The sequence below is a fragment of the Amborella trichopoda genome, chromosome 5 (assembly GCF_054954075.1).
Source record: "Amborella trichopoda isolate Santa Cruz 75 chromosome 5, AtrichopodaSantaCruz75HAP2 v2.0, whole genome shotgun sequence".
NCBI classification, from domain to species: Eukaryota; Viridiplantae; Streptophyta; class Magnoliopsida; order Amborellales; family Amborellaceae; genus Amborella; species Amborella trichopoda.
Genome location: NC_142340.1, coordinates 19,754,774 through 19,777,698, shown reverse-complemented (window position 1 = coordinate 19,777,698; position 22,925 = coordinate 19,754,774). Strand labels below are relative to the sequence as shown.

Here is a 22,925-nt window from a genome sequence, read left to right as displayed (position 1 = left end):
ATTACAGGTCTAGATTTTCAATATTTATAGAAATTGACACATGAAATTTAAATTCATTTTGTGTGCCTCAAAAATCTAGTTGGCTGAACTTTAATGCTTTTGCTATGTCCAAATACGAAACCCTAGTTGTAAACTCAAAAACTTTGAGGCAAATGAAAAAGGAGGGTTCAAATAGATAGGAGAGTAAAAAAAAGTAAACTAAGAGTAAATACTTGCAGAGAGAGATAAAGAGCGAAAGATAGAGTGAGAGTAGAGAGAGATTAAAGAGAGAGAGTATAGAGAGAGTGCTAGGAGAGACGAGGGGTTAAAAATTTCACGTTCAGCTCTATTTAAGCCATATCACTTTAAAAACAAAAAAAAGAAAAGAAAAAAGGGCAATATTCAATTCATACGATTTTGAAAACATCAGACCGCTTTTATTTTATCTAGCAGTTTGACCGATTCAAAAATTAGACCGGGGGAAAACTTGATAAAAAATAAAAAACTTCAAAGTTCCCATCCTTCAAAGTAATAACAAACTATTTTCATACCGAACCGTAATTACAATTATTAAAAACGATATTGAAATTTCCCAATATAATATAACAATAGAAACCAAAGCAAACAAAAGCACTAAGCCCGTGATCGGTTCAATAGCAACGTCGTTTACAGGGGAGTCGAAATTAGAGAGAGAAGAGCCTCCACATTGGATTGCCTTCTCAGATTCCTCCTTCCACTTGATGGCCTTCTCTCTCATCTCCTTCCCTTTCACTCTCTTTATCAACTCTCTCACCTGAGCCTCTACTTCCTCTCTCTTCACGTTGTTATCGATCTCCATCCCCACTTCCCATTCCCTGCAAGCAAAGTCACAGTTAGTCTGCTGCTCTGCATAGAATGGCCAACATATCATCGGGACCCTGCCCCTGAGGCTCTCAATAGTATAGTTCCAGCCACTGTGGGTTAGGAACCCGCCCAGGTACTGGAGAACTTGCTCTTGGTCGCGCCAGCATGCCAGAAGGCTCCTCTTCTTGGTATCCTCGACAATCGCTTCAAGGATCATGGCACCTTCACCGCGAACTAGGTCGGACCGGATGATCCACACGAATGGGAGCCCACTGTTGGCGAGCCCCCATGCAAATTCCTCCAGCTGCTGTGGGGTTACAATCTGTTGAAAATAAATCATGAATTGGGCAATGGAAATTAGGGCTGAATTATTTAACGGCATGTTGTTTAGGCAAATTGCATGAACAAAATTTAAGAATCTCATAGTACTCGCACAACTTCAATTTTATTTTTTGATAAATTACTCACATAACCACATAGTATTTTGATTATTTATGAAAATAACGTATGAGTAACTACAACACTAAAATGAAAGAAAAACCTATGTAATCTTTTGTTGGGAAATATATATATATTTTTTTTAAATAATAACCCCTTATAATTTTGGCAACAAGATCATTCACAGATGGTCTTTTTACAAACAATTGAAAATCCAAAAAATTAAATAACACATCAATAAAATAAATCTCAACTACTTGATGTCATTCATACAACTTCATACTGTGCTTTAGAATATAAAATAAAAGAACAAACAATTAAAAAAAAAGATGTCGGAGATTACCTCAACCGGGCTTTTTACACCCCACACCGAGTCACTACATCCAATGGCGCGGGATCAGCGATCTAGCTTCAACCTCGAACCGAAAAAGCTAATTTCAGCCAAACTAGGTAATCACCCTTAAATCTCTACAAAACCCTAACTCCAAAATAATTAGACTCAAACCCTAATTTTTTTTCCCAACCCTTAGATTAGATCAGGAGAGAGAGAAATAGACTCTCTATATTGGGGCGTGCCCCCTAGGGTCCTTTTAAGGAGAGAGAGAGAGACTAGAGAGAGAAAATAAGAGAGTAGGGAGAGAGAGGCATGACCCTTAAGAGAGAGAGAGAGTTTACGAGAGATAGAGAGAGAGAGGTGTGTTGAGATGGAGGAAGAGCACCCCTATTTATAGTGAAATTTAGGTCTAGGGTTTCTTTAGGATTTCCCATAGTTTGCCTCTTTCTTGAGATTGAATATGGACCGTTGATCAAGTTGACTTGTGGGGTGAGAGATCTGAGTCATCCATTCCATAAATGGGTCATCAACATTATAGAAGGTGCATGAACCATTATCCGCCTTACCTTAAACCATTTTCCCATCAATATATTTAAATAAATTAAATCCATTAAAGATATAGTACATACGATAAATTGCATATTACATCTCATATTTTCCATAAGAATATTTCAATAATATTAAGTCAAGATATTCCGTCAATAATCAAGATAAGATATGGTCAATACTTCCTAATCAATATTTGACTACATGCTACAAGATGTAGTTACCATATTTAAAAAACTTGAAGATAAAGCAACAAGATAAGGTATCCAAGGGTGGGGTGCGCCACCCATGTATGGTATGTAGGGCCCCACCTAATACCCACATGGTGGGCCCATGTGCATTATGAGCCCCCATGTATTTTTTTTTTGGTAAAAATTTTAAAATTTTAAAAAAAAATTAACTTTAAAACATTATAACTTTGTAAATTAATAACTTCATTTTTATAAATCCAAAAATAAGAAATAAAATATCAAATGACTCACAAAAATTCAAATAATAAATATAAAATAATTTAATAATAAAATCAACCCAATTAAATTAATATGATGGGAAGTGGATCCATATAGTTCAGGAATTCAATCAACGATCATGGGGTACTCCACCTTTAACCGCGGACTACATACCACACCTGCTTTATCGAACCGACTCAGTGTTTCCCATGACCCACAGTCTAAGTAAGGGCTCATTAGCGGGTCACCAAAGTCTGGTTGATGAGCCCAAGAGTCGCAATCCGGGTCTGTGGATTACAGGTCCTTCGACCACAGCTCTCTGGCGCATAGGGGTATCTCTCGCACATGCATATGCTTCACCCAAAGGTGGATAGCTAGCTTTCTCGAACGATCTATCTATATGCATGTCATGTGATGGAACATGGATGAGGTTTTGGCCCCCGTCTCTGTAGGCCTACCATCACATACAAGGGTCACACAGTCCCTCGGCTCACTCATCTAGGCATAAGCTCCGACCTCATCAAGGGCTAACCCAAAAAACCCTTCTCGATTTATTTTTTATGCTCAGTTACCTTGGGTTTTCCAATGAACTGGCCTAGATCGCCATGTACATTCTGTTATCCGCAAATATCATTTATTTAGTATGGTCTTTGAGGGACCACACTCCTATTGAGTTTATGTTCCACATAAACCCAACATCTCCCACTTGGCTTTTGAAGGCCTTACTTTCTCTCATCCCCATCTCTCTCACATGTCTTACAAAAACATTAGGGACAACTCCCTTAGTCAAAGGGTCTGCTATCATCAAATCTGTAGATATGTGGCTGATCGCGATCTCTTTCAATCTCACCTCATTTCTATGATGATAGAAGTATGGCTTAATATGCTTGGAATTCTTGTGAAACCGAGGTTCCTTAGAGACACAAATAGCCGTCGTGTTGTCGCAGAAAATTCGCACCGTTTTACAACATACAGGATGGAAATTAAGTTGATTAAGAAACTTCTTAATCCACACAGCCTCCTTGGCTGCTAGACAACATGCCACATACTAGGATTCTATGGTGGATAAAGCCATAATATCTTGTTTCTTTGACTTCCAAGAAACCGCACCCCCTCCATGCATAAACACATACCTAAATGTAGACTTCGCATCATCTGGATATGCGAGATAGCTTGCATCTGAATATCCCTCTATTGCTATTTTAGTTCCCCCTTTATATGTGAGCGCATAGTTCATGGTCCCGTTTAAATATCTGAGAATTCTTTTTACTGCTTTTCAATGCTCCTCTCCTGGGTTGCTTTGAAAACGGCTCACCAGACTCATGAAGAAGGACAAGTCAAGCCTTGTTCCCATCATGGCGTACATAAGGGACCCAACTGCGCTCTTGTATGACACTCTCCCCATGGCTCTTATATCTATGTCTTTGGTAGGATATATTTTATTACTAAGCTTCATCTTTTTGTCAATTGGGGTTGACGTGGACTTACACATACTCATATCAACCTTTTCCAGTATCCTCTTACAGTAGGTTGCCTAAGAAAGTTGGATAGTCTTCTCTCTCCTGTTTCTTATTATTTTGATGCCCAACATATATGAAGCTTCTCCAAGATCCTTCATATCGAAGTGTTATGCAAGGAAATTTTTCGTCTCTACTACTAGGGCAATTGAGCTACTAACAATTAACATATCATCCACATATAACGATAAAAAGACCACATCACTCCCACTGACCTTTTGATATATATATAATAATCCTCATTATTTGTAGAGAATCCTGCAAGAAGAAAAGTCTCTTGGACTTTTATGTACCACTGTCGCGATGCTTGTTTCATGCCATAAAGGGATTTATTAAATTTGCATACAAGGTTTTATTTTCCTTTCTCTTTAAATCCCTCAGGTTGGGTCATGTAAATTTCTTCTTCTAAATCTCCATTTAGAAATGTTGTTTTGATATCTATTTGATGAACTTCAAAGTCAAAATGGGTTGCTATAGCTATAAAGATTCAGATGGATGGAAATTTGACAATAGAGGAAAAAGTTTCCTCATAATCTATCACTTCTTTTTGGGTGAAACCCTTTGCAACCAACCTAGCTTTGTATTTTTCTATTTTCCCTTCAAAGTTTAATTTTTTCTTGAAAATTCGCTTACAACCAATGGCCTTACGTTTTTCAGGTAGGGGTAATAATTCCCATACATAGTTTTGGTTAATCATATTTCATGGCTTCTATCCAGTATTCCCTTTCAAGACAGGTCAAGGTTTCACGGTGAGTTCTAGGTTTTAAATCTAGATCTTCCCCAACCTTATCAAAATGTTCTCCAAGGTAGACAAAATGTTCTAGATAAAGAGATGGTCTACTGACTCGGTTACTTCATCTTGGTTCAGGTAAAGGTTCACTTTTTTTAGGGAGTTCAGAAACAGGTTGGGTTCGTTTAGAAGTTTCAGGTTCAGGGTCTCAAACTACATCCTTGTTTTTGGCCTCCTCATAAAAGTTGGTTTTTTTTCTACTCACCCTTGCTTCAAGGAATTCTTCCTCAAAGAAGTGAGCATCGCGACTTTCAATAACTGTACCAGTTTTAAGATTGTACAATCGATACCCCTTACCATGATTTGGGAAACCAATGAAAATGGATTTGACAGTTTTGGGTTGCAATTTGGTTCTAATTTGATGTGGGATAAGGACATGGGCTGAGCAACCCCAAACTTTCAGGTATTCAAGGGAGGGAGTACGACCTGTGAAAATTTCATGAGGAATAAGTGGGGCAGCTTTTTTAGGAGTCAGGTTAAGGATGTAACATGCCGTTAATACGGCTTCTCCCCAAAACTCCAATGAGAGATTTGCATGCCCCATCATACTCCTTATCATTTCCACTAAGGTCCTATTCCTTCTCTCATCTACATCATTTTGTTCAGGAGTCTAAGGCATGGTGTACTGATGAATGATCTCATTTTCAATGCACAATTCTTTGAAAAGGTCAGATGAATACTCTCCCCCTCTATCGGTTCTAAGGACTTTAATTTTTAGGTTGGTTTGATTCTCTACTTGGGCTTTATATTCTTTGAATTTTTCTAGAGCTTCTGATTTTGCATGAATAAGGTACACATGGCCATGTCGCGAGTGGTCATCTATAAAAAAGATAAAATAGCTTTTTTCACTTTTCGTGGTGACATTCATAGGTCTACATATGTCACTATAAAAGATTTACAATACGCTAGTAGCTCTTTTTGCCCTGGTGGTATTTTTCCTTATTAGTTTTTCTTGCACATAAGACTCGCACAGTTTCGATAAATCTTCGTTATAATTATGAAGAATCCCGTCCCTTTGTAATCTTTTCATTCGTTTGATATTAATGTGTCCTGACCTCATATGTCATAGGGTAGCATCTAATTCATTAGGGGACGAGACATAGGCAATGTTCTTTTTTATTTTAATGGTAAATAGCTCATCTACAAGTCGTCCAGTCATGATCATATCTTTCCCCTTCTTGACCACCACTTTCTCCCCAATGAAAGTGGTTAGGAATCTAGCCATAGACACCTTAGGAACTAAAACCAAGCACTTCATCATATCAGAAGTATAAAGTGCTTGTTTCAGGATTAAGGTGCTCCTGCTCTTTAGTTTCAGCTCAAAATCTTCAACTTCAAGTACATCAGTCTTTGGATTTTCTCCTATATAAATATGTTGCTGTCCTAGCCCCATGGGAGTGAAGGAATGGTAACCTTCCTTGGTGTTTGTGACATGAGTCATAGCCCCCGAGTCAAGACACCAAGAAGCTTCATTAGGGTCAACTAGCATGGACTCGAAAACCACACATGCCAATTCCTTGTTAGTTCCACCAGATTTGTTGGACCGACAATTATTGGTTATATGGCCCACCTTCTTGCAAATAAAATAAGTTCAAGTCTCTATTTTTACTCCCTTATTTCCAAAATCTCTTCTTTTAAAATATATTTTCTTCTCAAAATTATTTCTTCCCTTTTCTTTCTTAAATTTAAAAGATGGTTGAGATTTTACCATGTGCACAGCATTCTTTGGGGTTTGCCTTGAACTTCTCCTTTCTTCTTCAGATTTAATGGTCGTGATGAGTTCCTCCAATTTTTGTGTCTTTCTGGCAGAGATGGAAGATATGAAAGTCTCCCATGAATTAGGAAGAGAATTCATTAAGTGAATCACTTGCATAGATTCATTGGGCTTCATGCCTGTATCTTCCAAATCTCTGACTAACGCACGAAACACGTGCATATGATCTGCAAACTTGGTACCTTCTACCATTTTTAAATCATTGTACTTTCTCATAGCCATAGTTTGCTTCATGAGAGAGGGTTCAACATACTCTCTTTCAAGTTTATCAAAAATCTCACATGCAGTATAGATTGACTCGTACTCAGAAGCATACGAGTCAGTCATGATACATAAAAGAATATGCTTGCATCTCAAGTTCCTCCTCTTCCAATTGACGTACTCATCTTTGATTATTTGATATGAGTCATTTGTTGGACGATGAGGTCAGTCCTCAAAGAGTACCTCATGCAAGTTTTCTTCATAGAGCACAAATTCGATTTTCTTTTCCATGAAGCAAAGTTGGTCCCATCAAACCTTTCGGTTTTCAGGATTTCAAAGATGAAGGTACGAGCAGCCATTATTTTATATTCTAAAAAAAAAATAAGAAACGACTACTAATGACAATCAAGTAAAGCTAGCTCTGATACCAATGAAAGAAAGACCTATGTAATCTTTCGCCAGGGAAATATATATATATTTTTTTTAAATAATAATCGCCCCGTAGAAATTTGGCAACAAGATCACTCACAGATGGTCTTTTTACAAACAATAGAAATTCCAAAAAATTAAATAACACATCAATAAAATAAATCTCAACTACTTAATGTCATTCGTACAACTTAATATTGTGCTTGAGAATATAAAATGAAAGAACAAACAATTAAAAGAAAATATGTTAGAGATTACCTCAACCGGGCTTTTTACACCCCACACCGAGTCACCATATCCAATGGCGTGGGATCAGCGGTCCAGCTTCAAACTCGACCCGGGAAAGCAAATTTCGGCTAAACTAAGTAACCACCTTTAAATCTCTACAAAACTCTAACTTCAAAATAATTAGGCTCAAACCGTAGCTTTTTTTCCAACCCTTAGATTAGATCATGAGAGAGAGAGAGACCCTCTATGTTTGGGCGTGCCCCCTAGGGTCCTTTTTAGGAGAGAAAGAGTAGAGAGAGAAAATAAGAGAGTAGGGAAAGAAGGGCGAGGCCCTTAGGGAAGAGAGAGAGAGAGTTTATCGAAGAGAGAGATGTGTGTTGAGATGGGGGGAGAGCACCCCTATTTATAGTGAAATTTAGGTCTAGGGTTTCTTTAGGGTTTCCCATAGTTTGCCTCTGTCTTGAGATTGAATATGGACCGTTGATCAAGGTGACTTATGGGGTAAGAGATCTGAGCCATCCATTCTATAGATGAATCATCAACATTATGGAAGGTACATGAACCATTATCCGCCTTTCCTTGAACCATTTTCCCATCAATATATTTAGATAAATTAAATCCATTAAAGATATAGTGCACACCATAAATTGCATATTCCATCTCATATTTTCCATAAGAATATTTCAATAATATCAAGTCAAGATATTCCTTCAATAATCAAGATAAGATATGGTCAATATTTTCTAATCAATATTTGACCACATGCTACAAGATGTAGTTACCATATTTAACAAACTTGAATATAAAGCAACAAAATAAGGTATCCAAGGGTGGGGCGTGCCACCTATGTATGGTATCTGGGGACCCACCTAATACCCACATGGTGGGCCCATATGCACTATGGGCCCCTATGTATTTTTTTTAATAAGTATTTTAAAATTAAATAAAATAAATTTTAAAACATTATAACTTTGTAAATTAATAACTTCATTTTTATAAGTCCAAAAATAAGAAATAAAATATCAAATGACTCACAAAATTTCAAATAATAAATCTAAAATAATTTAATAATAAAATCATCATAATTAAATTAATATGATGGGAAGTGGATCCATATGATTTAGGAATTCAATCATTGATCACGGGATACTCCACCTTCAACTGTGGACTACATACCACACTTGCTTTATCGAACAGATCCAGGGTTTCCCATGACCCACAGTCCAAGTAGGGGCTCATTAGCGGGTCACCAAAGTCTGGTCAATGAATCAAGGAGTCACAATCCCAGTCTATGGATTATAGGTCCTCCCCTAAAGACAAGTTAAGGTCACCCCGACTTGATGCGACCACAGCTCTCTGGCGCATAGGGGTATCTCTCGCACATGCATATGCTTCACCCAAAGGTGGATATCTAGCTTTCCCGAACAATCTATCTATATGCATGCCGTGTGATGGAACATGGATGAGGTTTTGGCCCCCGTCTCTATAGGCCTACCATCACACGCAAGGGTCACACAGTTCCTCGGCTCATTCATCTAGGCATAAGCTCCGACCTCATCAAGAGCTAACTCAAAAACCCTTCTCGGTTTATTTTTTATGTCCAGATACTTCAAGTTTTCCAACCGAGTGGCCTAGATCGCCAAGCACAATCCGTTATCCACAAATATCATTTGCTTAGTATGGTCTTTGAGGGACCACACTCCCATTGAGTTTATGTTCCACTATAGTAAATGCTTTTCATTACACACTCATAAGGCCTTTAAAGGCCACATAAACCCAACATAAAATACATTCTCAGATTACAGAAACAACAATATAAAATCTAAAGGGATTGTAAATTCCAAGACACTCGTAAATAGGGTAGACTATGGTCTCGAAAAATTCATCATTTCGAGACTGTGTTCAAGCGGAGTTGATTGACTAGAGTGGAGGAAATGTGTATTATCAACCATCCATTGTTCATAGCGGAAGGCTCACTTCACATCTTGGGGTGGCAATGGACCTGGGCTGACCCAGGACCCTATGGGTAGACCCGACCTTGGGTCCGTTTATTGGTATAAATTTTGGACCTTGAAGGTCGGGTGTGGGTCCAAAACTTGGACCCGGATACCGAATGCTATTCAGCTCTGGGTCCGTGTCTGGTTGGACTCGACCCAAATACTATAGGTATATGTGGGTATTCATGACTGTTGCCAATAAGTTTGTTTCTTTGGAGTTTCTAGTTATTACATAAAACAGTAAGGAATGTGGGTATATGTGGGCATTAATGTTGTGCATTACTATAAATGTTGCCAATAATATAGCTATATGATCATAAAAAGAAAGAAAAAAAATTAAGGAAAAGAAGAAGCTCATAATCATAGAGTGGAAATGGACCCAACAAGATCCGGGACCTGATGGGTAGACCCAATACAAGGTCGGTATGGTTCCAAATTGTGGACCCGAAAGGTTAGGTATTTGTCCAAAACTTGGACCCGAATATTATTCGGGTTCGGGTCCAACCAGACCCGACCCGTTGATACCCCTAAACAAATGTGACCCTGATGAATCAATTAGATTTGAAAAATGATTCAAAACCCAACCAAGTCCACTCGGACTTGGCCGAGTTACTCGAACTCCACTCATTTCCAACTCAAAAACTCGTGTGCAACTCGGGCCACTTAAAACTAAAATAAAATAAAATAAAATAAGAAAAGTGGAATCACTGTATAAAAATTATATATGTAATTTGGATTTGTCTACAATGAGGAGTGACCTTTTCTTGTGACCTTGATATTGTCCTCTTTGTTCGTATTTTTCTAAAATATCTCTGACATAAACTAATTTTTTTATAATTTATGTTTTATGTTTTTAATATTTTTTGACATTTTATATTATTTTTTATTTTGTTTCACTTTTAAAATTTTTATTTAATTTTAAATATTTTGTTAGAATTTCTTTTTATGGGCCATATAAAAGACTCTACCTGATCCACTTAGACTCGACCTGAGTGACTTGCCTCATGCAAGGGCGGAGTCCAAGTATCATGGTGAGTTAAAAAAATGGGGCTGTTGAAGTTGTCCTGAATATTTTACATTGTTTACTCAAGTGATTAGGCTATATTTACTCAAAAAAAGTGATTAGACTATAATACACCCTGTCATTTCCCGACCAGGGAGATATTAATTGGTTGCTTAAATAAAGCAATAATTGTTGAGGCATTTAAATATAAGATCAGGATTTTCTTAAGCACCAAAACAAATTATGCAAGTCTTCAAGGCACTGTTTCAAAATATTCGTTAATTATGTTCCAATATGCGTAATATTCAGAATTACCGTTATGCTGCCGAAGTTCACATAGACCATAGATCCTGCTGGTTTGTCGTCAAGCCAATCTAGTGTCAGGGGTCCATAGACTCGAGCTTATCGAGCCCAATTTGGGCTCAGTGATGGCTCGCTTACATAGCATGCGCAGTTGTCCAATTGTGTACAACGCGGGGACCTTAGCACGCATAGCGTCAAGTACAGGTTGCTCGAGGGAGTCGAAAGTGTTGAGGATGACTGCTGTGGATTTGATGGCGATGACAGGGTCCTCATTCACGAAATTGGGCATGATATCGTTTGGGTCCGTGGTTCGGAGGAAGCTCGGCATGTCTTGGAGCCGTACAGACGGCATCGATTGGATCCAATTAAGGGGCGTCTCTAGGTAGCCGTGGCTTAGTTGGCTAGCATCTGGACGAGTGAAAGCAAGGTGAAATTTAGCACGATCCGTGTGCTATACTATAAGTTTATTGTCAACCAATGTACTGATCGTGCTATACTATAAGTTTGTTTCAAGCAATGTACTAGTAATCTGATCACATTGTGGTGTGACAAAAAGGGGGTGAAGGAGCTGCTAGCATGGTGTTCGAAACGATATGGATACTATGTTATTCATTTCTTAGGATTTTTTATTTTTTATTTGGTTTTGTTTTTTCTTTTTATAGAATGCTGCCGAATGATAAAGATGAAAAAAATAGACTGATTGATAGATGAACGGGTTTCTTTGTCTTTTGAAAACCAATAAATAAAATTTACTCAGCCGAGTTACTCAACCCTAGTTGGACCGGCCATGCTTTAAAAATAAAAATAATAAAAATTCAAAAAATATGAAAAATATGTTAAAAGAAAATTAAACAAAACACCTCTAAATGTGAAATTATTTTAGAACCAATTCAAACAAAGGAAAAATGTGAAAATAAATATTTATAGCCAAGACACTTTCCAATCTTTTCCAAAATCATAAAAAACATAAAAAAAATATTAATAAATTTATTTTATAATTTTTTTTTAAATTAAATTTGTTTAAGATCTCTGGGTTTGACACTGGTCTGAGTTACCCCGACAAATCTAGTTTTCCCGTCCTAGGTTTCCTTCACTGCATGAAACATTGCAACCCAAAAAAGAATGAGGCCGGGACCGAAAATAATAGTTGAAAGACTTCTCGAGGAAAAGGTTGACCAAACCATCGATTAAACTTGCCAAACTAAAACAAACGGAATAACAGAGGCGACCTGTCTGGCAAAAAAGGAACCTACTCCATATGCAAAACATTTGCGTGCGTAGATTACCATTCAATTGATTGAGAAAACGACGACTGTATTCCCCTCCGGGTAAAGGAATAGTGCTTCCTAAGGATACCCAAGGCCTGTGAATTTAGAAGGCCACTTGGGATTCCTGTTTAGTACAAAATCGTGTATTTTCGGAATCTCAAACGCTCAAATAAAATGGTTTCAAACCTGGTATCTTGGTCCGGATCGTTAATTTGGATGGAAAATCGGTCAGAACTGAACTGGTTTCCACATGCTATTGGGTTTCGCCCCATTCCCTCCTAAAACCCCTTTTATATTTTTTTTTTGGATATGCTATGGGGTTTCGCCCCGTTCCCTCCCAAAACCCCTTTTATATTTTTTTTTGGATATGCTATTGGGTTTCGACTCATTGCCCCTTAAAACCCATTTTATATTTTTTCCGTATCTAATTTTTTTTATGAAGTCCCTCTAAATCCCCACCCTATAAACTCTTATAGAAAATTTTTTTAAGGGACCGACCTAGACCATTCCAAATCGCTTTCCAATGGTCCAACATAGATATGAGGGGGGTAAACGATCCACCCTGCCAAGCTGGATTTCTTAACTTTGGGTGACTGATATCTGAACTCTTAAAAGTATCGTTTCGACATCCCTGACCATTTATCCCTCCCTCTCTGTCTCACGCTCAAACACTTCCACACAAGAAAACCACAATACAAGAGTTTTCTATGATATGCTCCATCACCTTTTAACGGCGTGTACCCTCTCTCTATGAGCTCAGGGTATTGAAGGTAGGCACTCGTCGTCCAAAACGTAACCCGCGGGATCCCGAGCTCATCGGCTACCGTCTGGGTAAAATTCATAACCCCATCCGAAATCAGGCAGCTCACAGGCGGCAAATCTTCAATACTGTTGAGCCTCGCCAAAAGCTCCCTAAAGGATCAAGGTAGCTAAACCTGTAGCAATCATGTTAATTCATAATTAATCAGTATATTAATTCTCAAATAATCAGTATACATCGAGATACATCATAACCAGAGCCCTAAAACAATATCCAAAATCACTAAATTGTGGTGTGTATTGTGCTTAATGTTGGACTTTGTCTCGATATCCTTGATCACGATGCATGAAAGGTCTCCTCTAAAAAGGGTTTTTAATTTTAAATTTCCATTTTTTGACATGAACCAATGTTCAGGTTATTAACCTTTTGTTTATTTACCATAGAAAAACAATCATACAAATATTCCCCAATTTTAACAAACCTGGTATAGTAGCAAAGCTCAGGGATACTCTGTGTGGCCTCGATTTCAATGGGAGGGAGGCCCTTGGGGATCGACTCAAAGGCGAAGCCATGGACTCCCATCGAGAGGTCGGGGCCTCTTGATTTGAGGAGCCTCTTGTGATTGTAGTCGTAGTTGACAAAGATTATGTGGAAGCCTCTGACATGGAGGACCTTGGCCAGCTGCGTAATAGGGGTTATGTGCCCTTGTGCAGGGAAGGGCACGCACACAGCATGGGGCTTGTGAACGTAGTCCGAACCCATCTCTCTTTCTTGGGTGTCATCTCTGTAGGTATCACAAGGAACTTCAACTTCGAAAGCTTGAAGTTGTGCAGGAAGACATGGTTTAACCCATATGAATATATTGTAAAAGGTTTACTTTTTCAAGGGAGAGAGAAGTTCAGGAAATTGAAGCACAGGCACTCCTCTCTCTAAACCTTCGCCACCTTGAGGGTGTGCAGCTTCGTCACAAATGGGTTGAATAGTAGAGACAAAGACTGAGTCAGCGATTCACCGTTCCTAGAGATAAGGTGGCAGGCGTAATGCTTTGTATATGCCAAAAGATTCCGTGCTCCTGAGGGAATGCAATGTTCATTTACTCCCTTAGAACAAACTCAATATAAGAGTATTGCCTGAAGAATAGAAAGGACATTGCATTCCCTTGAGAGCACCAAATTGGGATGGGGAGTTACTCAAGCGCATTCAGGGCATCGGCATCTGCATATGGATGGAACGCCCTTAAAACTTGGAAAATCCCCCAAAATTACCAAAAATTCCCATAAAGCCCAAAATACCAAAATAATCTTAGAAGTACCCGGAGGGAGTGGCGAGGGCTTGGCTCCTAGCCATTGCATCGGTTGGGCTTCGGGCCGTTCAGACCTCAATCGTGGATCCACCCCAGGAGGTTTTTGACACCGAGTCGACTCCTTTTACACGTATCGTCAAAAAGATTTCGTGCAGGCGTGATGCTACTCAAATTTCATCGACCTAGTCTTGAGAGGGGGCGGGCCAAAGTTCATGCATGGGCATGAGAGGGGGTGACTCTCTGTCCAAATTACCTTTCTTTGAAATTTAAAATACCCAAAATACCCTTAAAAATTAGAAAATCCCAAACAATCCTAAAAATTCTCATAATCCCTAAGAATCCAAAATACCCCCAAAAAATAAAAATCTCAAAAATTCCTATAAAGACGCTTAAAAATTCCCAATTTCAAGAACCAAAAAGCTTTCAAAGCACAAGGGAAAACTTAGATTACCCACTTCCGAACCAGAAAATTCGTGAGATCGTCGTCAGGAATTCAAAGGGTAAGCGGGCCTCTTGTGAGCGGTCGACTCCTTCAGTCGTTTGAGCTTCTGCCTCTTCTGTACTGTTAGCACGACCAAGTCTTAAGGAGAGGGTTTCCCCGGTACCAAAATACCGATGGTCTAAGAGGGGTCCGGGTTCTGCTGGATCCAAGAGCAAACGTGCCGCCACCCCTGGTATTTACTTTTTTTTTATAGAAGTAATAAATAGATTGTTGTTTTAATTGTGTGCATCTAGTTATAGGTTTTATCCGAGTTAGTGAGTCATCCATTGCGCACACATGAGAACCTTTTAAGGCGACACACCTGTGAGAGTTGTTTGTCTTTATCCTCCTTTTTAAAAGATCAAGGACTCCAATGCAATGTTAAAATAAGATTTCAATGGGCTAGGTTACTCATGGCACCCCTTCAAGCACCCAAATGAGCTAAACAGTAAACATATTTTGGCTTATACATGTTTTATTTGGAATCTGGCTTTTCAAGTCATCATCATCAGAGTCGTTCTTCAACTATTTGGGGTTAGCTAGATAAATTATAGTCCATCATTCAGCTCTATCAAAGGCGATACCCTTAGGGAAGCCATAAGTCTCTATATCTTTTCTTACTGTTTCCAAACATATCCTTTCCCTTGTCTTTTTTTAATCTTCTACTTGCACTTCCTAACAAGTACTATACTGGGTCCGCACTACACATGCTCGGCCCACCTAAGTCTACTTTTTCTTATTTTCTTGCCTATTGGAACCACATCTTAGTTCTCTGAGATGTATTAATTGCAAATTCTATTTCTTCTTGTCTTGTCACTCATCCATCTCAATATTCTCATCTTAGCTACACTCAACCTATGGGGAAATATGAATTTTCAAGTAATTTTTAAGAATTCAATGGTAACGGGGAATGGCCTTGTAGTTTCCAAGGCACCTCGTGTGGATGCCTTAGTTCTCATTGCCCAAGAGGTTGCCCTTTTTTAGCACGTTAATTTTGTCCACTTCAAAACATTCAAGAAAGTTAATAAAAATAAAAAATCACTTCTAATGCAGCCTTCATATTAATATAAGATTGAAATATTTTTTATAAGGTTGACAACCAACCATAAATAAATGAAAAAGTATACAAAGAGGCTACTTGCTTTTAACACAACGAGATCACAATCACTCTTGTCCTTCAAATTTCAAATCGGGTGGCTATGAGCATGTCATTAACTCAACTAAAAGTTTGAAAGAAAATTCTCAAACTTCACTACACAATCGAAGCCACCCAATTTAACATCTAATGACTATGAGTATTGTGACCTCCTAATAACAAAGATAAATGGTCTCAGAGTATGCAATACTAAAAGAAATTGACACCCATATCTTCAACATTTTAAAAAGGGTGTGGTTTCTATACGGTTGGAACTTTAAACAATCTAATTAAGGTGCGGCCCCAAATTTTGGTCTCATAGTATGCAATACTAAAAGAAATTGACACCCATATCTTCAGCATTTTTAAAAGGGTGTGGTTTCTATAAGGTTGGAACTTTAAACAATCTAATTAAGGTGCGGCCCCTAATTTTATCATAACATATAATTTTGGCGTAAAATTTTGTTAGGATTATGTTCATATCTAATTATAAAATTATAAACTCCAAAAATGGTTAAAATCAAGTAGATTTATAAACATATGAAAATCTTGAAAATATACGGTTTAGATAATGTGTTGCAAGATGCATTCTTTTTTAGATTCAAAATCTTTTTTTTTTTTTTTTTCCCATATTCATATATCTTGACGTCAAGATGATCAATTAGAAGGTTTTTCAGCATTAAAACAATTTTTTTCAATGGATCTTTGAGGTGCATCCTACATTTTAAGGTTGTAACCTTATATAAACTTTTTCTTTTAAAAAATGGATTGCACACAGTAAGGCTTGAGACCTTCACTAATTTTTACACCATGACATAGGCAGCGGTTGCCACCCAATACTACCGTAAAGCTTTGTTCTTGAAAATGATCACAAACCATTGCCCAAAAAAATTAAAAGTAAATAAATAAATAAATTGATTGAACCAAAGAAGGAAAAGCTTTAAATAACCTTGATACCTTATACCGTGGAATTAAGGTGCACCTCATGAATGCATCAAATAATGTTGTTTTGACGCTAGAAAATCATTAGGTGATCATTTAGATGTCGAGATGTATGGATATGAAAAAAAGAAAAGATTTCAAATCCTAAAAATAGTACATTTTGTGTCACATTATGTGGACCGTCGATTCCTTTTTTTTATTCAGAATCATGCTTACTTCAACTAAAGGACAAATATTTCTCTGAATTTTTAGTCTATTTTCAAGATTTTTAAATGTTTATAGATCTACTTGATTTGAACTATTTTTGGACTTAATTTTTTAAAAAAATTGAACTATTTTTAGAGTTTAAAATTTGATAGTTAGAGATAAAAATAGATTCTTGGGGCATTGAATTTTTTATACTAAAATTACATCTTATAACATAAATTGGAGGTGCAGCGTACTTTGATTGATTAAAGATGCGATCCTGTGCCAACAGTACGATCAAAGAATTCTCGAGTTTAACATGGCAGCATTTTATTTTTTTCCTTTTTTTTTAGTTTACCACAAGTGGGTGGATAAAGGCCGACAACATCTCTTTGGGAATTTTTAAAGATCTGCCGTTGTTGTGCATACAGCTCTATCATTGCATTTTGATTTCTTGGAGGAATAAACATTGCAATTAACGTTAAAAAAATAAGAAGTATCTCGTCCGCATCATGTGGATGGGTGATGAGATTGCACAGCCAAAATTAGTCTCTTGCTTTTATTATATATTTATCTAATGGGTGTGGTTTCTATGAGGTTGCAATCTTAAACAATGAATAGTTGGATAAGCAAACTTACCCCTATTAAATAAATGAATAGTTGGATAAAGGAGAGGATAAGGTAGAAAAAACGTTGAAAGCTTTCCCTTTAATAATTTAGACAATTGATATAAACCATCCAACTGAATTAAATACCTTTGCTTGTTTCCATTTTTTAGGGAAACGTTTATATTGGGCAAGGCTCTAAACCATCAAATTAGATTCTAGGAGCACGATCATCACACGCGTCATCCTCCCAATTAGGCCACATATTGCTATCATTCCATGGGTCCCATCCTCCCAATTAGGCCACATATTGGTATCATTCCATGGGTCCCATCTTCTTCGCTGATTCAAGGTTCTTCTGATCGACTGTTTTCGGCCATCGATGAGCTTTAACCCCTTTACCCTTTTCTATTACACACTACCGTCCACCCCATGATCAACAACCAACCCCATTTTCTTTGTTCTTTTCTTGCAACACCATGTAATTCTTCTATTTGGATATTCAGCAAATATTCAAAATTTTCAGCCTTAATAATATTCTTTTCATGTATTTTAAGTCCATTCAACCTAATATTAGCTCCAATTATCGAATTCCAATCAATTTCTATAAATTTACCACATTAAGAAGCGATGGATTTAAACACATCAAAATTCCAGATATGTAATGGTAAACCAACAATCCTAATTCAAACCTTATCAGGTAAGCTTTTAAACCATCTTCGCTGATTCAAGGTTCTTCTCCGATCGACTGTTTTCGACCATCGATGAGCTTTAACCCCTTTACCCTTTTCTATTACTCACTACCTTCCACCCCATGATCAACACCCAACCCCATTTTCTATGTTCTTGTCTTGCTACACCATGTAATTCTTCTATTTGGATATTCAGCAAATATTCAAAATTCTCAGCCTTAATAATATTCTTTTCATGTATTTTAAGTCCATTCAACCTAATATTAGATCCAATTATCGAATTCCAATCAATTTCTATAAATTTACCGCACTAAGAAGCGATGGATTTAAACTCATCAAAATTCCAGATATGTAATGGTAAACCAAGAATCCTAATTCAAACCTTATCAGGTAAGCTTTTAAATTCATTGATCGATGCACTCCAATCTTGAATAGTCAATAGCTTCCCTTTTAAATCTCCAATGGCTTTATTTAAGAATCTCATCACATACATCACTTCCAGCCCGAAAAAATGAAACCCTAGTTCTATTAAAGATTTTAACAGAAGGCTTAATAGAGAGATTCTACATCTTCCATGCCCATTGATCCAAACCATCAGTGTTTGTTAAAGGTGGAGAGAATGATCCCAAGATTCTCGATCACAGAGCTTTCTTTCTCAGATTACCAATCTCATTCGAAACCTTTATAATCTGGATAGATTCTGAAAAACCTTCAATCAGACATCCATTATCTTGTTTTTCTTTAGCTACACTTTCCTGTGAAACATTTCTTCTTAACACTTGAGCATAGAAAATGCCCTCTCTGAAACCAATATCCTCTCGGACACTCATGGCTGCCCCGTTCCTAGGTTCCTCTCTCTCTCTCTCTATCTCTTTTTCTTCGACCATGGATACCCCTAAGGAGAAGGCCCTCTTTATCTCTAGAAATTCCCGTGCCGTTCTCTCTCATTGGACCATAAAATGTAGCACGAGCACCTAACAACAAGTTCTTTAAGGGGTCTCTCTACCCACATCTCTTTCATGCCTATGCATATCATCTCATGCCCATTCTCTCCCTTCCTTTAATCATCCCTCATCTCTCTCTATTTTCTATAACTCCAAGCACCCCCATATTTCTCTCTCTTCTCTCTCCTTCCCTATATTATTCTCTCTTCTCTCTCCCCCATAGTATTTCTATCCCCTCTCTCGTTTCACCTCTCTCCTCCTCTCATATTAATTATCTCTTTTAATTTCTCATAATTTACTTTTGTTCCCATATATTAAGGAATAGGACTACCCCGCTTATTCTTCGTCATGTGTCTCACCATATAACTCTCTCTTTCCTCTCTCCCCTAAATCTCTGTCATGCCCATGCATGTCATCTCATACCTATCTCTCTTCTCTCTCATCCCATTCTCTCTTTTCCTTTAATCATCCATCTTCTCTGCCTATTTTTTAATAACTCGAATCCTTCCCATGTTTCTCCCTTTCCTCCCCCTTCTAATCTCTCTCCTCTCATCATATTAACTATCTTTTTCTCTCTCTCTTAATTTCTCTTAATTTATTCTTTTTTCCATCTCCCTCCCACGTTTAGTCTCTCTTCCTCTTTCTCTCTCTCTTAATTTTTCTTAATTTATTCTTTTTTTCATCTCCTTCCCACGTTTACTCTCTCTTCCTCTTACATACATAGAAAGGCATTCTTTTTTCCATCTTCCTCCCACGTTTACTCTCTCTTCCTCTCTCTCTCTTAATTTCTCTTAATTTATTCTTTTTTCCATCTCCTTCCCACGTTTACTCTCTCTTCCTCTTACATGCATAAATAGGCATAAATATAGAACTTTTTTTAATGTAATATTTTTATGTAACTCATTTTTTAGTGTGATCTCTGCCTATATCTCTCTATTTAATTTATTGTCTACCTCCTATGTTTCTCTTTTCCTCCCACCCTACTCTATCCTACTATGTAACATGCCATTAATATTTCCCTACTCCCACATTTCTCTCCCACTATACAACATCTAATTAATGTCTCTCGAAGTTATAAGTCCATTCTTAGATATCTCATATAATCGCTCTTCTTTCTCTCAATCTCTCCCTTGCTCAATCTCTTTTTAAGAACAACTTCTCACACCATCTCTCACTTAAAAAGGCTAAAACTCTCATGCACAACCCAAAAGAACCTATCGCACCCAAACTTATCCTATGAGGAAGCTTTCTTTTGCTCTATCTCTTGACTATCCTAGCACTCTCTTGCCGGTTTTCCTTGTCAAAAATATTTTTCAAAAAGAAAGGTTTTGTTTGTCAAAAACATTTTTCTAAAAGAAAGTACAATGTACATTATGCGTCTCTATCCATATATAGTATATTTTCCATGTTATAATATAGTTTTTTAATTTAAAAAATAAGTGGTTTGAGCTCACTCTCACTCACTCTCTATGTATCTTTCTAATTGAAATAATAATAATAATAATAATAATAATAATAATAATAGTAATAATAATAATAATAACAATAACAATAACAATAATAATAACAATAACAATAACAATTTCTTTTTTCATTATTAGAATTATTCTTTATTTTATTGAATGATTTTATTATTATTTATTTTAATTGCATATAGCTTATTTATTTATGTTACTGTTCTTTCTAGTTTTCTCTAGTTATTTTCCAAATAGATTATATCTCTTTTGGTCTCAACCAATGTTTTTATTTATTTTTTATAAGTTAGTTTTCTTTTATTAAGTAAGACACCTTGATCATGAATGCTAAAAAAAAATGATTATTTTTTCCTTTATATTATTCTAATTATAAATTTTTATATTTTAAATATTTTATGACTATTTAAACATTAAATTACTTTTGCAATTACAAGTTCTTAAGTATCTATTTCTACTATTTTAAATGCACTAGGATGCGGGATGGCTAAACATAGTAGTTCTTTAGCTTTAAGTTTTATTTTCTCAACTGCCTTAGTACATTCATTTGTCCATTCTGGTGGATTATTTTTAAGCTGTTGAAATAAAGGTTGCAATCCAAGGCTAGATCTTTAGAATAATATGAAATATAATTTAAACTTCCTAAGAACCTTTGAAGCTGTTTTTTGTTTTTAATTTCATCAGAAAATTTGTCTGCAAATTGTATTGCCCTTTCAATGACAATTGTTCATTCATGAATATTATGCTCAAGGAATCTTATTTGGGTTTGGAATAGTTTTATCTTTTTAGCAGACACAACTAATCCAGCCTTTTTTACTGTGTTTAGAAAGATATTCAAATGCTTCCAATGTTGATCTAGGATTCGAAAAAATAAGAACATCATCAATATAAACAATAGCAAAACTGGTACAAGGGTTGGATATATTATTCATGATATTTTGAAATCTAGATGGGGCATTTTTAAGCCCAAAAGGTATTACATTCCATTCATAATACCTGAAACAAACTGTAAATGTTGTTTTATACCTGTCTTTTTCTACAATCTGGATTTGCCAATAACCAGATTTCATATCGAATTTTGAAAAAATAACAGCATTATGAAGCCGGTTAAGTAGATCCCTTTCATTAGGAATAGGGTATTTTATCCTTCTAAGGGCTTTGTTGAGAGGCTCATTGTTTATTACTAGCCTCTGCACAACTTCAATTAGAGTAGCTTAGCCCAATTAGGCCCTTATCCAAGAGCTCTTAGACTTCTTTTTACATATTTCTAATAACCTACTATTCATTTGTATTGGCCTAGATTTTGTATGAATAAGCCTTTCAATTAAATATGACTCATAAGATAATTCTACCACATGCTGCTTCCAATCCCAAAAAGCATTGGGTATTTATTCACAAACTTCTTTTTCAATCTTGTCCTGGAAATCCTTCATCTCTTTTTGAATTATAGATTTTTCTATTTTTCACTATTTGTCTTATACCTTATTTCTTCCTTAAGAGACAATAGGAAATATTCATTGTTTTGTATCTTGTCTTTTATTTGATTGATTTATTGAAGTCTTGGTTTTTCTATTAATTCGAATTTAACTTTGTGGCCTTCAATTTCTGATTCTATTCCTGTTTCATCCAACTTGACTATAGGATAAAGCATGTTAAGGAATGGGGTTCCTAATATCACAGGTTGGCTTAGATTTTTAACCATGATAAAGGGCATAATAAATCAAGTTCCATTAATATATGTAGCAGCTTCTGACAATTTGTATTTAATTATCATTCTACTTATGTCTACAGTATTGAGGACTTGGGTTGTTTTGTCAAAGTATTTCGTGGGTACGACTCCTTTATTAATGCAATTTAAATAAGCTCCTGAATCAATAAGGGCTATAGTTAGAAAACTATATTCCTTTCTTACTACCACAATGATTAGAGTATACCACTTGTTAGTTATTACGTTATCAACCATGTTTATGTATTTTAGATCTTTTAATTTTTTTTTTGCTAATGTGTTCACATCATTTTCTTCTAGATTTAAGGGTTTGGCCCATATTGGAGGTCTGAGGTTTATTTTGAGGATTTACTTCAAGAAGAGTGGTCATGTACTCTTCCATTATTTCTTCAAACGATTTTTCACTTTCTTAGTATTCTGATTCTTGTTTGGAAAAGTCATTAGCTAATTCAAGGATATTTACCCTATTTTTTAGAGCTATTAATTCATTGCGAACTTCATTTAGTTTGTGCCTAAGTTCCTGAACATTGAACCCTATCCATAATATTCTTAAAAATAAAAGGTTCTTGTTGGGACTGAT

General features: G+C 36.5%; 1 pseudogene across 1 annotated transcript; it reads right to left on the bottom strand.

Moving 5' to 3' along the window:
- Positions 1 to 501: 501 nt before the first annotated feature.
- LOC18448248 (7-deoxyloganetin glucosyltransferase-like) lies at positions 502 to 13,745 on the bottom strand (annotated as a pseudogene). The gene is made up of 4 exons (XR_016055231.1): positions 13,337 to 13,745; positions 12,824 to 13,028; positions 10,844 to 11,239; positions 502 to 1,144 (listed from the first exon to the last, which is right to left on the bottom strand). The product of XR_016055231.1 is annotated as a 7-deoxyloganetin glucosyltransferase-like (transcript).
- Between the last annotated feature and the right edge of the window lie 9,180 nt (positions 13,746 to 22,925).